Source organism: Gekko japonicus, unplaced genomic scaffold (genome assembly GCF_001447785.1).
Source record: "Gekko japonicus isolate JY-2015 unplaced genomic scaffold, Gekko_japonicus_V1.1 scaffold510, whole genome shotgun sequence".
In the NCBI taxonomy this organism is placed as follows: Eukaryota; Metazoa; Chordata; class Lepidosauria; order Squamata; family Gekkonidae; genus Gekko; species Gekko japonicus.
In genome coordinates, this window is record NW_015165250.1 from 389,958 (window position 1) to 402,430 (window position 12,473).

Consider the following 12,473-nt stretch of genomic DNA (forward strand, 5'->3'; position numbering starts at 1 on the left):
TGCCAAGGAAGCAGATGAGAGTGCCGGTGAAAGCGAAAGTGACAGTGACAGTGGCAGCGAAGGTGAAGAGGAACAAGGGACTGAAGTAAGTGCAACACTTTGGTGGGAGCACTTCCCTGACCATATGTGGTGAACCCAGCAATGTCATTCAGAGGACTAAAGCATTGCCCGACAGACAGTGTAGCCTGCATTCTGACCAGGCACCTCCCTCCCTCATTTCTCATCATCTCTACTATTTCAGCCTGAAAACCCAGTTTTGATTTCTCTTTTCCAGTGTTCATATCGTCCTATGATTCTTGATTCCCATGCCTTTTTCCATTTCCCTGCCCCAAATGTTTCCCATACAACCTATGCATTTTGTGCTATGTTATTTGTGCATCGATAACCAGTGTGCTATATATCATAATATACATTTTACATATAGAAACAATGTATCTTGTGCATATATTTACGTTTAAAAACCACACCGTATGCATATACAAACAAAACAAACCTGGAGAACAGTGAAAATCAGAGAACCCAAAACAGTTTACAGAAATGTAAACAAAAAGAAACCCTGAGATAAGCATCTGGTTCATGGGGGGGGGGGGAATGAAACTGGACCACCACAGGGGAAGCGGCACAAAGGCGTTATCAAGAGGTCAACAGGGACTGCAGTCACATAACACCATCCCCACTTCACTCCCTGCTGGCGCTACCTCTCCACACTGTTTTCCCTCAGGTCACATTGGGTGCAGAAGCACACTGACCCAACAAAAATCTTGCTTGGGCCCTCTTGAGCCCAGTAAGACTACCTCATATGAGAGGTGGGTCACACCTGAGGTGCTCCTCGGCTGTTAAAGGAAAAACACCCTGCTAAAGACCTGAAAGTGGAGGAGAAAGACACCACTTAATGCCACCATTTTGAAGGTGGTGCTAAGCTCTGCCCACCCCCACCCCCACCCCCAATTGGCTACAGGCAGACCTTTCACACAGAGGCTTTGCCCATTTCACCTTTAAGGAGTTTTCCTTTGCTCTGGCTTAAAAGGAAAAGCTCCATGAGCCGTGCTTAGAAAGCACATAGCTTGTTTTTGTTGTTCAGTCGCACAGTCGAGTCCGACTCTTCGTGACCCCATGGACAAGATCTCTCCAGGCCCTCCTGTTTTCCGCCGTCCGCTGAAGTTTGCTCAATTTCATGTTCGGTGCATCTATGACACTGTCTAACCATCTCATCCTTTGCCATCCCCGTCTTCTTTGACCTTCAATCATAGCTTGTAAACTTCTTAATAAAGTAGGGCCATGCTGTATTCCACCTAGGGGAAATCCCTGTGTGGAAACAGCTCACTTTGTATTTATTTATTTGCAAAATTTAAGCCCCTCTATTTCCTTGTCTGTAAACTAGGAATAATAATATTTTAAGAATTAAAGGGAGAGTTAAAAACCTTCCAGCTCTTAAGCTAGATAAGATCTGAATATTCTTCCTAGAGTAACATAAATGGAGCTGGCATGCCACAGTGGCTGTGCTGTGGCTCAAGAGGTTCCCAGTCCAAATCTTACCTCTGCTGTGAGCTGAGTAAGTCCCTTAGGCTAGCCAATACACTCTCAACCACCCAGCTTGTAATGTCGCAATAATACTAGCCTCCTGTCCACGGAGGGTTAAAGGATTATACCTTGATAAAATATGCAAGGTGTTTTGAAATGCTGAAAGCAGTATATCATTGCTAATAATTATTGTGGGAGGGACAAAGGCTTAGTGGAGCACATGCCTTGCATACAGAAGGTCCCAGCTGCAATTTATGGCATCTCCTGCCTCATGCAGACACTTTTAAAACAGAGTTAAAAGAACCAGGCTCCAACTCAGTGTATAGCAGCTTCATGTGATCACGTATATTGGAATCCATACAAGAGAGCTGATGCTCTCTGTATTGATAGCTCCAGACAAAGTAGGATCTGTGACTAAGGACCAGACTACATGGGGTGGAAGAACCAGACTCCAACTCAGTGTATAGCAGCTTCATGTGATCAAGTATATTGGAATCCATACAAGAGAGCTGATGCGCTCTGTATTGATAGCTCCAGGCAAAGTAGGATCTGTGACTAAGGGCCAGACTACATGGAGTGGCATCCATGGATTGACTCCCAGATGCAGGTGCCATTTGAATGAGATTTTAAAATGCTGCAAGGACCTGATCCTAATCAAGCCCACAATTTGGTGGGAAGAGGCGCTCTTGTTTCCCCCCCCCCATGCTTTTTCATGTGTTGAAACAGCTGCTGGGGGGGGGCTGTTTCAAACTTGAAAACTTGGGGAGGCAGGAGTTCCTCAGCCTGCTGGGCTGGCTCTTGTGGTATTTTTAATTAGCTTTTAAAATGATAACAGCATCCACAGGTCAGACCCACGGGTGCCAGCATGTCCAGTTTGACACTAAATTGAATTTAAAAAGCAGACGATTAATTTAGGAAAGGAATACTGGCACGAAATGTTTCAATCATGTTTATGCATATGATTTTGTCATTCAAACTCAAAACTAATTCTCCATCATAAACCTCCTAGGAAAAGGACATGCCATTCTTGCAATTTATAAGAATGGTGGTATCCCTGATACTGAATTGTATGGTTGTATTTTACAGCCAGACTGTGAGCAATACAAGCAACAAACATGTCCTAAAAAAGATGATCCCGTCTGTGGCACTAACAAGAAGAAATACGACAATGAATGTGAACTGTGCCTTGAGAATCGGTAAGTGTCTGTTTTCCGTCAGCATTTTAAGTTCTGCAAATGCTGGTGTTGTTTTTGGACCTTTTGGCCTTCTTTTGAGTTTTCTGCTTCATTTAAAAAAGATCATGGTAGTCTCACAGACTGAGGAAAAATAACAAGCAAGATGTTTTATTGAACCAGCCAACCTATAAAAAAAAAATACTCCAAGCAAACTTTTGAAGAACACATTCCATATCAACTTGAGACTGCAACTCTATTTGCCTTAACTTGGGAGCACCCCACCCCTGCCCAATTTGATAAGACTCTGGCCAAGTTCAGACTGGCAGTTTGCCCCGATATACGCACGTTTCAGAAACATTCCACAACCGGATTAAATGGGCCGTTCACACAGGCACATCTGTCAGGCGTTCCCCACCCATACTCAACCTGTCTTGTGACTCTTTGCTCCCGAGTTTAAAAGATACCTGGTGAAAGTGGTAGCAAGCCCTGGAAAGCGTGATTATTCCGCGTCCATCCCGCACCAACAAAGTGTGAACAAAGTGTGTGCGCTCATGCCATGTGGTTGAATCTGGGGACAGCTGCCCCACTCTTTGCACTAGGAAGTGCCTGCTTCAAGCAGAGCGGCTTCCCAGAGCTAGGGAAGAATTGCTTCGCCATCCCACCAATCAGACTGAAGGGTGCCACACAAAGGCTGCAACTGTCCCTGGAAACGGCTGCATAGATTCAAGTCTAGAGAGACTCCCAGCAGGCCTTCTGCTTGACCCAGGCACTTCCCGGCTAGTGCAGAGGGACTGCATTAGTGTTACTCCCCCCCCCACAACAGCTTTGTGGACTGCAAGGACTTCCGTGAGTGTGATCCTTCCACTTTGGCCTCAAAGCCACTGAAGGGGGTTGTCATCAGCTGAGACCAATTCTTCCCCTGCCATCTGGATCACAGACCAAAGAGTTGTAAGTCGCAAACCATTTAGGACTTGAAGGAACTGAGTTCAAATCCCTACTTTGTCAAGAAGTTCATGGGGTGACCTTTCGTCCGCTACACATGCTCAGTCTACTCTGCCTCATAGGGCAGTTGTGAGGTTAAAATGGAGAACCATGTGTGCATGTAGACAATGGTGATCGAGTACTAGGGATCAGTGTTCCCTCTAAGCTGAGTTAGTGTGAGCTAGCTCACAGTTTTTTAGCCACCAGCTCACAGATTTTTGTCTTAGCTCAGGACGGATGGCTCCAGAGCAAGCTAATTTATGCAGTAGACAGATCGTTCGCTACAATTTTAATGCCAGTAGCTCACAAAGAGGAATTTTTGCTCACGAGACTCCACAGCTTAGAGGGAACATTGCTAGGGATGAGCATGAATAGGCTCACAAGACAATATTTGGCATGAACTTGTGCTGGTGCAGAGCCCCAGACCAAAGTTTGGGGAAGGTGCCTTCTTCACTTCACACCTGGCTGATAGGGGCCAATTCCAGCACCCCTGCTTGTGCGCACAGAGCCAAAGAGGAGGCAACCAGAGTAGCCTTGTTCTCCTTTGGGGCCAACAGGCCTGGCAAGTCATGTGATTTGTTTTCATAAGATGCTGAGTGTAGGAGAGCACAAAGGGAATCTATCTGGGAGCCCATAGTAGCTTTTGGAAGCCCTGTGGGTATAGTCACACTCAGGATACTCTCTGCTGATAGCAGGAATACAGAACAAAAAGGGGACCCATGAAAATTTGTGAGGAGGGGAAAGTCCATACCCTGCTGACCCCTGATTCCTCCCCACTTGTTCTCTCTGGTTCCCCAGAGAACAGCTGATTGGGGGGGGGGCTTGCTGCTGAAAGTACACAGAGCGTATTTTCAGTTCCTCTGATTACAAACATGACAGTAATGGTTTCAGAGTAGTAGGAGGAGGACAGATCAAAGTCCATTGTACTTTCAGCTCCAAATGCATCCTTGACATGGCCAGTGTTAAATATTGGGTTCTGGACGCATTGCAGTGAATAGCTCTACTTTATTGAGTGATTTCAGGAACACTACAAGGACAAACTGCAGGACAGCTGCCCTGTTTTTAACCATGCAATCACCACACCCCAAACACACCCCACTCCCAACGATAGGCTATTTACATAACACTGTTTCTCTATTGGTCTACTCAAGGATCCTAGTAAGCTATTGTTCGGGGGAAACAAGCTCAACCAGATCCCGGTACTAGTTCAGGGATGACCCAGGCTCAGTACACAATAGCAAGCCAGCTGATCTTAGGGTGAAGGGAGGGGGGGCTGGGCTCCAATTGGGAATTGCAGTTGTGCCAGATACGCTTTCTGCTCCAAGCACAGATCCACATGTCACTGATGACAACTGGGGTAAGAAAGTCTTGGAGCAGAAAGCCCATCCCACATGTTTTGCTTTTTCCCCACGTTACCATCTCCTTTCCCCCCCCTGCCTCCGTTGCTGTTGCCTTCCCCCCCCCCAACCTACCTGCCATTGCCATGTCCTCCTCCTGTTGTGTCCTGCTCCTTTTGGTTGATTCTTTTTTTTTTTAATGCCCAATCTCAGTTGGCTTTGTTGTTTGTTTGTTTGAGTTGCAAAGTCTGCACTTCTTAGGTTTGTTTGTTCTGGTGGGTTTTTTTAAAAAAATAAATGGTTTGGATTTTTCTGCAGATCTGGGGCTTCCCTTGGGTTTGTGAGACCCCAACCCCACCCCGGTATCTGTACATGGCACCATTTTGCAGATTTTTTGATCTGGACTCTGGGGTCAGATTCAAAATTAGACATACAGGTGTAATAAAATACTTGAATCCTGTAATGGAATTATTTAAACTTCCATCCGGTTTTAGTTATTCAGGTACCTAATTCTTCTTTAAGTACCTAATGATTGTTTCTGCCACTGTATGGACAAACAACGTCAAGAAGTCTTATCTCAGGGGCTTTCAAGAATTAAATACCCTCTGGTCTTTGTAGTTACTGTCAGAAATACACATGTTCGGGTTTCCACAAAGCTGAGCTTGGAGATCTCTGGTTTTTACTGAGGAATGAAAACTATTATTCAGTATGTGTTATCTTCTTTTTTCAGGAAGAAGAAAACAAATGTTAAGATTCTCAAGGATGAAGAATGCGAAAAAGAGTGAACATATGCCACTTCTGCTGCAGAATTCAGGAGTGGGTTTTCTGAGTGTTCCGGATGAAGACATGTAGCCTTTAGAATCACTTTGCTGATTAATCTCCTGATTTTAGGCAATTAAAAACTAATACTTTATAGTACAGTGGATTGATTATTATGTCCATTTTTGCTGTTGAGACAGGGATTGGCTTAAGGTTTGGATTCAGATTTTAATGAGAATCATTGAACTAGATGACAAAGGGTTTGTTTACAAACCATATTTTCTACCATATTTGCTACCATATTTTCCCCAAGCAAACTGTCCCTATGAACATAATTGAGCTGAGAAAGTACTGCATTTGGATACACTTTTTAGCAATCTCCATACAGGCAGCAATGCTAGATTATACCCCAAAATGTGTTATAGTATAATTTTATAACTTCAGTTAGTATTTCTCCATAATACAGAAACATTATATTAATATTGAGTTACTAGTGTTAATCTTAGTTAAACTTCAAACAATATTTCAAGGATTTTGTATGGCAGGAAATAAAAGCAGATTTACAGCTTGGCATGAAAAATCTACTCTGGGAACAGTAGGTGGCAGACTTGTGACAGAATTAAGAAATCTGGAAAGTTGTAGGTAAAGATCATTTCAACATTCCCTGTGACATTACTGAAATTCTCATAATAACAGAAGACAGGCAAGTTAGTGCTTTAACAAGTGATGTTTGCTAAAGCGTGTATTTGTGTGTGTTAGATCCATAGGAATTTAGAAGAATGGAGGATTATTCATACATGTATTTTCTGCCAGACTTTCTCCCTGGAAAGCTATCCCCATTGACATGATTTCAAACGTGTCAAATAAAATATTGTATACTTCAATAGTGATGGCGCCCAAGAGAACTGAGGTGATCACAGGAATCGCTAATGCAAAGTATCACTGAGGTCCACAAAGCTGCATCATATCTGATGTGCACTTGAGGAGAAAGTCTTTCAGCAAAGAAGGGGGCATGAACTACCCATTTATTTATTAAAATATTTCTTTCCTACTTTTTTACCACCACCATCACCCTCAGGATTGCCAAAGTGTCTAAAAAGAAGGGGGAAAATCTCTAAAAAACAAAATTAAAGCCATAAAACAACAGCATGAACTAAATAAAGAGTGTGGGAGCTTTATAATTCAAATAAAGAGTGTGGGAGCTTTATCAAGCACCGTCAAAGATGATCAGATTACTAAAGTAGGCCAAGGATATGCTGAAATAGTTGTATGTTGCTCTGTGGGCAGGGAGGGGTCTAGCATGGGATCTTGGACTCTGGGCTGTCATAGCTAGAAAAGCCCTTTCCCACCTACCCACCTACCATGTTTGTTTATTCGTTTAGAAAAAAAATCATATCGCCTCTCCAGGAACCTGTCTGAGACAGCTTACAAAATAAAAATAATAAAAAACAAATTATAAAAATACTAATTAAAATCCAGCATTAGGGGGAAAAAAATCCCAGTCCAGCATAAAAATACAGATCATGAAAACAGATCACAGATATCTTAAAATAAGTTTCCAGGCTAAAAGAGTGTTTTAAAAAATCAGTTCCTTATTTAAAAGACTTGGGGAAGAGGAGGAGGAGAAGGAGGAGGAAGAAGAAGAAGTAGCAGCAGCAGCTGGTTTTTATACCCAGCCCTTCACTATCCAAAGGAGTCTCAGAGTGGCTTACAATCACCTTCCCTTCCTCTCCCCACAACAATTGGAAAGCCAATCGGACAGAGGCCAGTGCAGCAAGTCGTCGCACAGTCGCGGTCTATGGGAACTTCCCCTGAAGGAGCCGCTGCGGAGCCGCGCCGAACCACCACGAGGAAGCCACAGGAATATCAAAGCCGGCGGGGTGCCTGGTAGGCAATCACCTTCCCTACATTGTGTGGCCCTAGCTAGGAAGTTTTAATACCCATGTAAACCGCTCAGATGGAGCAGTATAGAAATTGAATTAATAAATAATAAATAAATAAAGCTAACCTCTCAATGAATGAATGAATGAATGAATGAACAGACACCCTGTGATGTAGATGAGGCTGAGAGAGCTCTGAAAGAGCTGTGGCAGACAGCAGGCTTCGTCTGAAGGCATAGAGAATCAAATCTGGTTCTCCAGATTAGAGTCCACCACTCTTAACCACTATACCACACTGGCTTGTTTTGACCTGGCATCTAAAAGAATGCAATGGAGGCACAGGGTTAGCCTCAAGATAGGAGGCGATATGAAAAATCCCTGAGAACTGTTGCCAGTCTGAGTAGACAATATCAACCTTGATGAGCTGACGGTACATCAAGGAAGCTTCAAGGGGAAGGGCATTCCACAAGGGAGGTGCCACTACTGAAAAAATCCCTGGGAAGGTGGGGACACAGAGAGCAGGGCTTGTGAAGCAGTTCTTAACTGATGGCTGGACAACAAGGGAAGAGGCAGTCCTTCAAGTACCCAGGCCTGAAACCATTAATAGCTTTAAATATAAGAATCAACACTTTGAATTGTGCCTGGAAACAAATGGGCAGCCATACAAATGGGCACTGCCATACTTCAGACAGCAGTGAAATATAAGGGAGGACCTCAGCTGATGACCTCAGTGTGTCCACAGGTTTATATGGGAAGAATCAGATAACCAGGCCTTAAATCATTTAGGGCTTTAAAACTCAGACTCAGAACTTTGAATTGAAGCTGCATCCATACCCCACTGGATAGTGAGCTCTTGTGCACTATAACGATCTCTCAGTTGTATTGTCTTGCCCACACAGGGAAAATCCAGTCACAAATTCCGCCCTGGCCATGGGACAGAGATGGCACTGGTTGCCCTAATGGATGACCTCCAGAGACATCTGGATTGATGTGGGTCAGTGCTGCTGTTGTTATTAGACCTGACAGCAGCATTCGACATGGTCGATTACAGTCATATGACCCGCTGCCTCAGTGACACAGGAGTCCAGGGGACGGCCCTGCAATGGTTTTCATCCTTGCTTCATGGTCGGGGACAGAGGGTGGTGCTAGGGGAGAGGGTCTCTTCACGACACCCACTGGAATGTGGAGTGCTGCGCCCCCTCACCCAGTTGGTCCGGGGGGTGGGTGGGCTGTCACCAGTACGCTGATGACACCCAGCTCTATCTGATATTGGAAAGCCATCTGGATTCCGCCCCTGAGAGGTTGGACAGTCCGCTAGAGGCTGTGGCTGGGTGGCCAGCTGAAGTTACATCCTGCAGAGATGGAGGCTCTGCACCTGAGCCGGGGAGGAGTGGATTTGGGGATTAGGCTCCCTACTCTGGATGGAGCACCATTGATGCCAACCCGGAAGGTGAGGAGCCTGGGAGTGATCTTGAATGCTTCACTTTCCTTGGAGGCCCAGGTCACTGCAGCTGCCACGTCTGCTTTTTATCATCTGTAGCAGATCGGGCAGCTGGCTCCCTATCTCTCCCCCCAGGACCTGGCTACAGTAACCCATACAATGATCACTTCCAGGCTTGATTACTGTAACTCGCTCTATGTGGGCTTGCCCCTGAGGCTGATCCGGAAATTCCAGCTAGTGCAAAATGTGGCAGCGTGCCTCCTGACTGCAATGTCTGTGCGGGTGTGCATCCAGCCGGTGCTCTGCCAACTGCACTGGCTACCAATTGAGTACCAGATCTCCCCCCAAGCGATTTTGAGTATGCATCACTCTGTAAGATAGATGGGGCTGAGAGAGCTGTGGCAGACCCAAGGACTGCATGGAATTAACTAGTAGAATTTTTATAAAATCTGGATTGATGTGGAGAGCATTTGCCAGCCACCAAATGAAGGCTTCTAGCCTGGTGAAATAAGGACTGGTTTGCTACTACTAAAATTAATAGTGCTTAGGAGATCATAGCCAACAAAATCCAGGAGGCTGTTTTTAAATTTATTGGCTTGCTCCATATATAGACACTTGTTGCATCCAGAAGTAAGTTTGTTAATTCTTAAAACTTAATTAAGAAATCATTACGGTATGAATAACCTTTTCATGCAACTGCATGTGACTTGGTTTATTCCAGGATATTATGAAGGCAATTACAATATTGAGCTGGATTAAGAAGCTGACTTCTCCTTACAATATAGACTTACATCTGAGGAAGACTGTAAAAGTTGAAATGAGTTCATACCGGGTACTCATTATGTTGGACTATATTGGACTTTTTATTTACAATATTGTACAAATAAGGATGTTGACAAAATCTTTTGCAATTTTATAAAGTCTAACAAATTATATAAATCTTCTTAATAGTATTCACATCACAGGATTTTTTGTGTGTTTTCCTATTGGATACCTGTGACCCCTCTTGCTTTGTACCACTTATTTCCCCGGCTGTAGAAACTGGAATCAAATGCATTGCACTTCCCATTCTAAATATTTTAAATTGGTTTTTATAGTACTATTTATTGTATTTAGATTGTGTTATATTTTTTGCTGTTTATATTTATATGCTGTTTACTATAATCCATTTGCAGGAAGGGGGGGATATAAATTGCAATAATAAATAAATAACCAAAAATGTCTACAGCACAGCAAAAGTGCCACACTTCCCCATGTAAAGTAAAAAAAAAGATGCTCAGGTTTTCTCGCAGTTTCTATACTGCCAAGGCATATTATTGACACAAATGGCATGAGTTCCAGTATGGTAGCCATGTTTGTTGAAGGAAAAACAAGAGACCTCTGGAACCTTAAATGTTTGCACCTTTATTGTTACACGAGGCTCGACTAAACAAAAATGTCTTTAGTTGCCACCTAAAGTTACCCAAGCTAGGAGAGGTGCCACCACAGAAACAGCCCCATCTCCAGCGACCACTCATGTCACCTTCAAGGTGGAGGCACATGGAGCAGGAGTTCTCCGGAAGCGTTTATCTTCTGTGGAAGCTCAAAGGCTTTGAAGGGGTTCTGGACTAGCCAGCTCTGAACATTCAGTATCTCCATTCTGCAGGGAAGTTCAGTTGACTGTTCAGAGACAACCACTTGAGACTTCAGTGACAAGAGTCATACAGCTCACAATGCTGGTAAGCTGACACAATAAATGACGGGGGAGTGAGAAAAGAATTGTAGTAATGTGAGGAAGTTGCTTTTCATTTAGTCAATCACTGCAGCTTTTCATCAGCCGTTCCAAGGCTAGTATTTCTGAAAATGATTGTGTGGGAAAGCTTTGAATGGATTTTAAACGATGCAATTAGAGGGAGGAAAAGGAGCCTGCCATTGCTTTGGATGGAAAGAATTTTATCCTTCAGTCTAGCCCCTTCTCTGACTTTACAGCTTGTTCAGCAACTCCGGAAAAGAATGGAGACACTGGCATCTGAAAAGATATAGTAATGGATGAGATGCCATTCAACTTTATCTTGGTCTTCGCATACACAGGGATTTATAGCCTTCCTGCATTTTAAACTTCAGGCAAGTTATAAACTTCTCAGACACAGTCTGGCACATGTTCCAATCGATTGTCTGATTGTATGAACATTCAGTGGAGAAAGACCGTTGCACAACCCTCCCACTACGCAGGATGGATCCACCATGGCTTAGGGCAGCTTCTCTTCAAAAGACAAAATCCCAGGTGGAAGAAAGTCCATTTCTTCCTGAAAACAGAAAACTGAATGGTGTCCTGGCTTTCCAATGGCCAGTGAATTATGTGAGAAAGAGGCCAACACGTTTTACTGTGAGATTAGCTGAAAAGGGGCCCCGGTCACACGGTACATTAGGCACGCTAGAGAGACGGAAGATAGGCGGATTTTCCGGGCATGATCTCACCGCCACATCTGGGAAGCATAGAGCTCCCGTGGCTCACCCGAGACTTCACTCCGAAGATGCGCTGTAAAAAACTAGTACCTCCGAGGTACTAGTTTCTGGAAACCGCAGGGCAAGGGCGGGCGTCAGATCACGTTTCCGGTGGTAGCTCGTGGCATCCGGCGCCCACCCATGCCCCGTCATGAAAAGGGGTTTTTTTGTCAAGTCTCCATGGGTGCGCACAAGCACCCAACGGCGCATACGAACACTTGGGTTAAAAACAACAACACAACCCCCACGGCGCCACTTTTTTGCCGCGCCGCAGGAGTGAGGTATGATCGGCACCTCCCCCCAACCACGGGACGTCGGCGGGACGGCGGGCGGGACGTTTGGTCTGGCTGCCGCGCAGTAGTTTGCTCTGGGGCAAACAGCCATGCCTCCCCCCCGCGATATCCGGCCCATGTGACCGGGGCCAGGGAATAGTACAGGAAAACAATGACTTCTAGAACTAAAATGAGTGAAACAAGTGTCCTCTTATACCCCTTATATGTATACTTGATTACATGTACTTGTGTCCTTCATTGTCCATTGGCTCTCCTTCTCTTTTCATTTTGTTACCTTTCCATATTGGTATGCATTTAGATTGTATACCAACTTAAATTAAAGAGAAGGTGACAACACTGCTAGTGTGCTTGGACTTCTCTTTTTCATGGCTGGGTGGCTGTAGCATAGTTAAGCCACAGCTATACGTGCTTCCAACACAGAATCACACCTTCTCCTTGGCCTCTTCTCTTTCCTCATGAATGCCCAGCAGTAGCATCAGGAGAAAGCAGCCAGGGAGTGGCACACAAGATGCTTTTCTGCTTGCTTGCAAACCTGCATACTGCCTCTGATTCCTCCTCTTGTCACTGCAGGTCAGGTGGGACTTCCAACAGCAGAAAGAGAA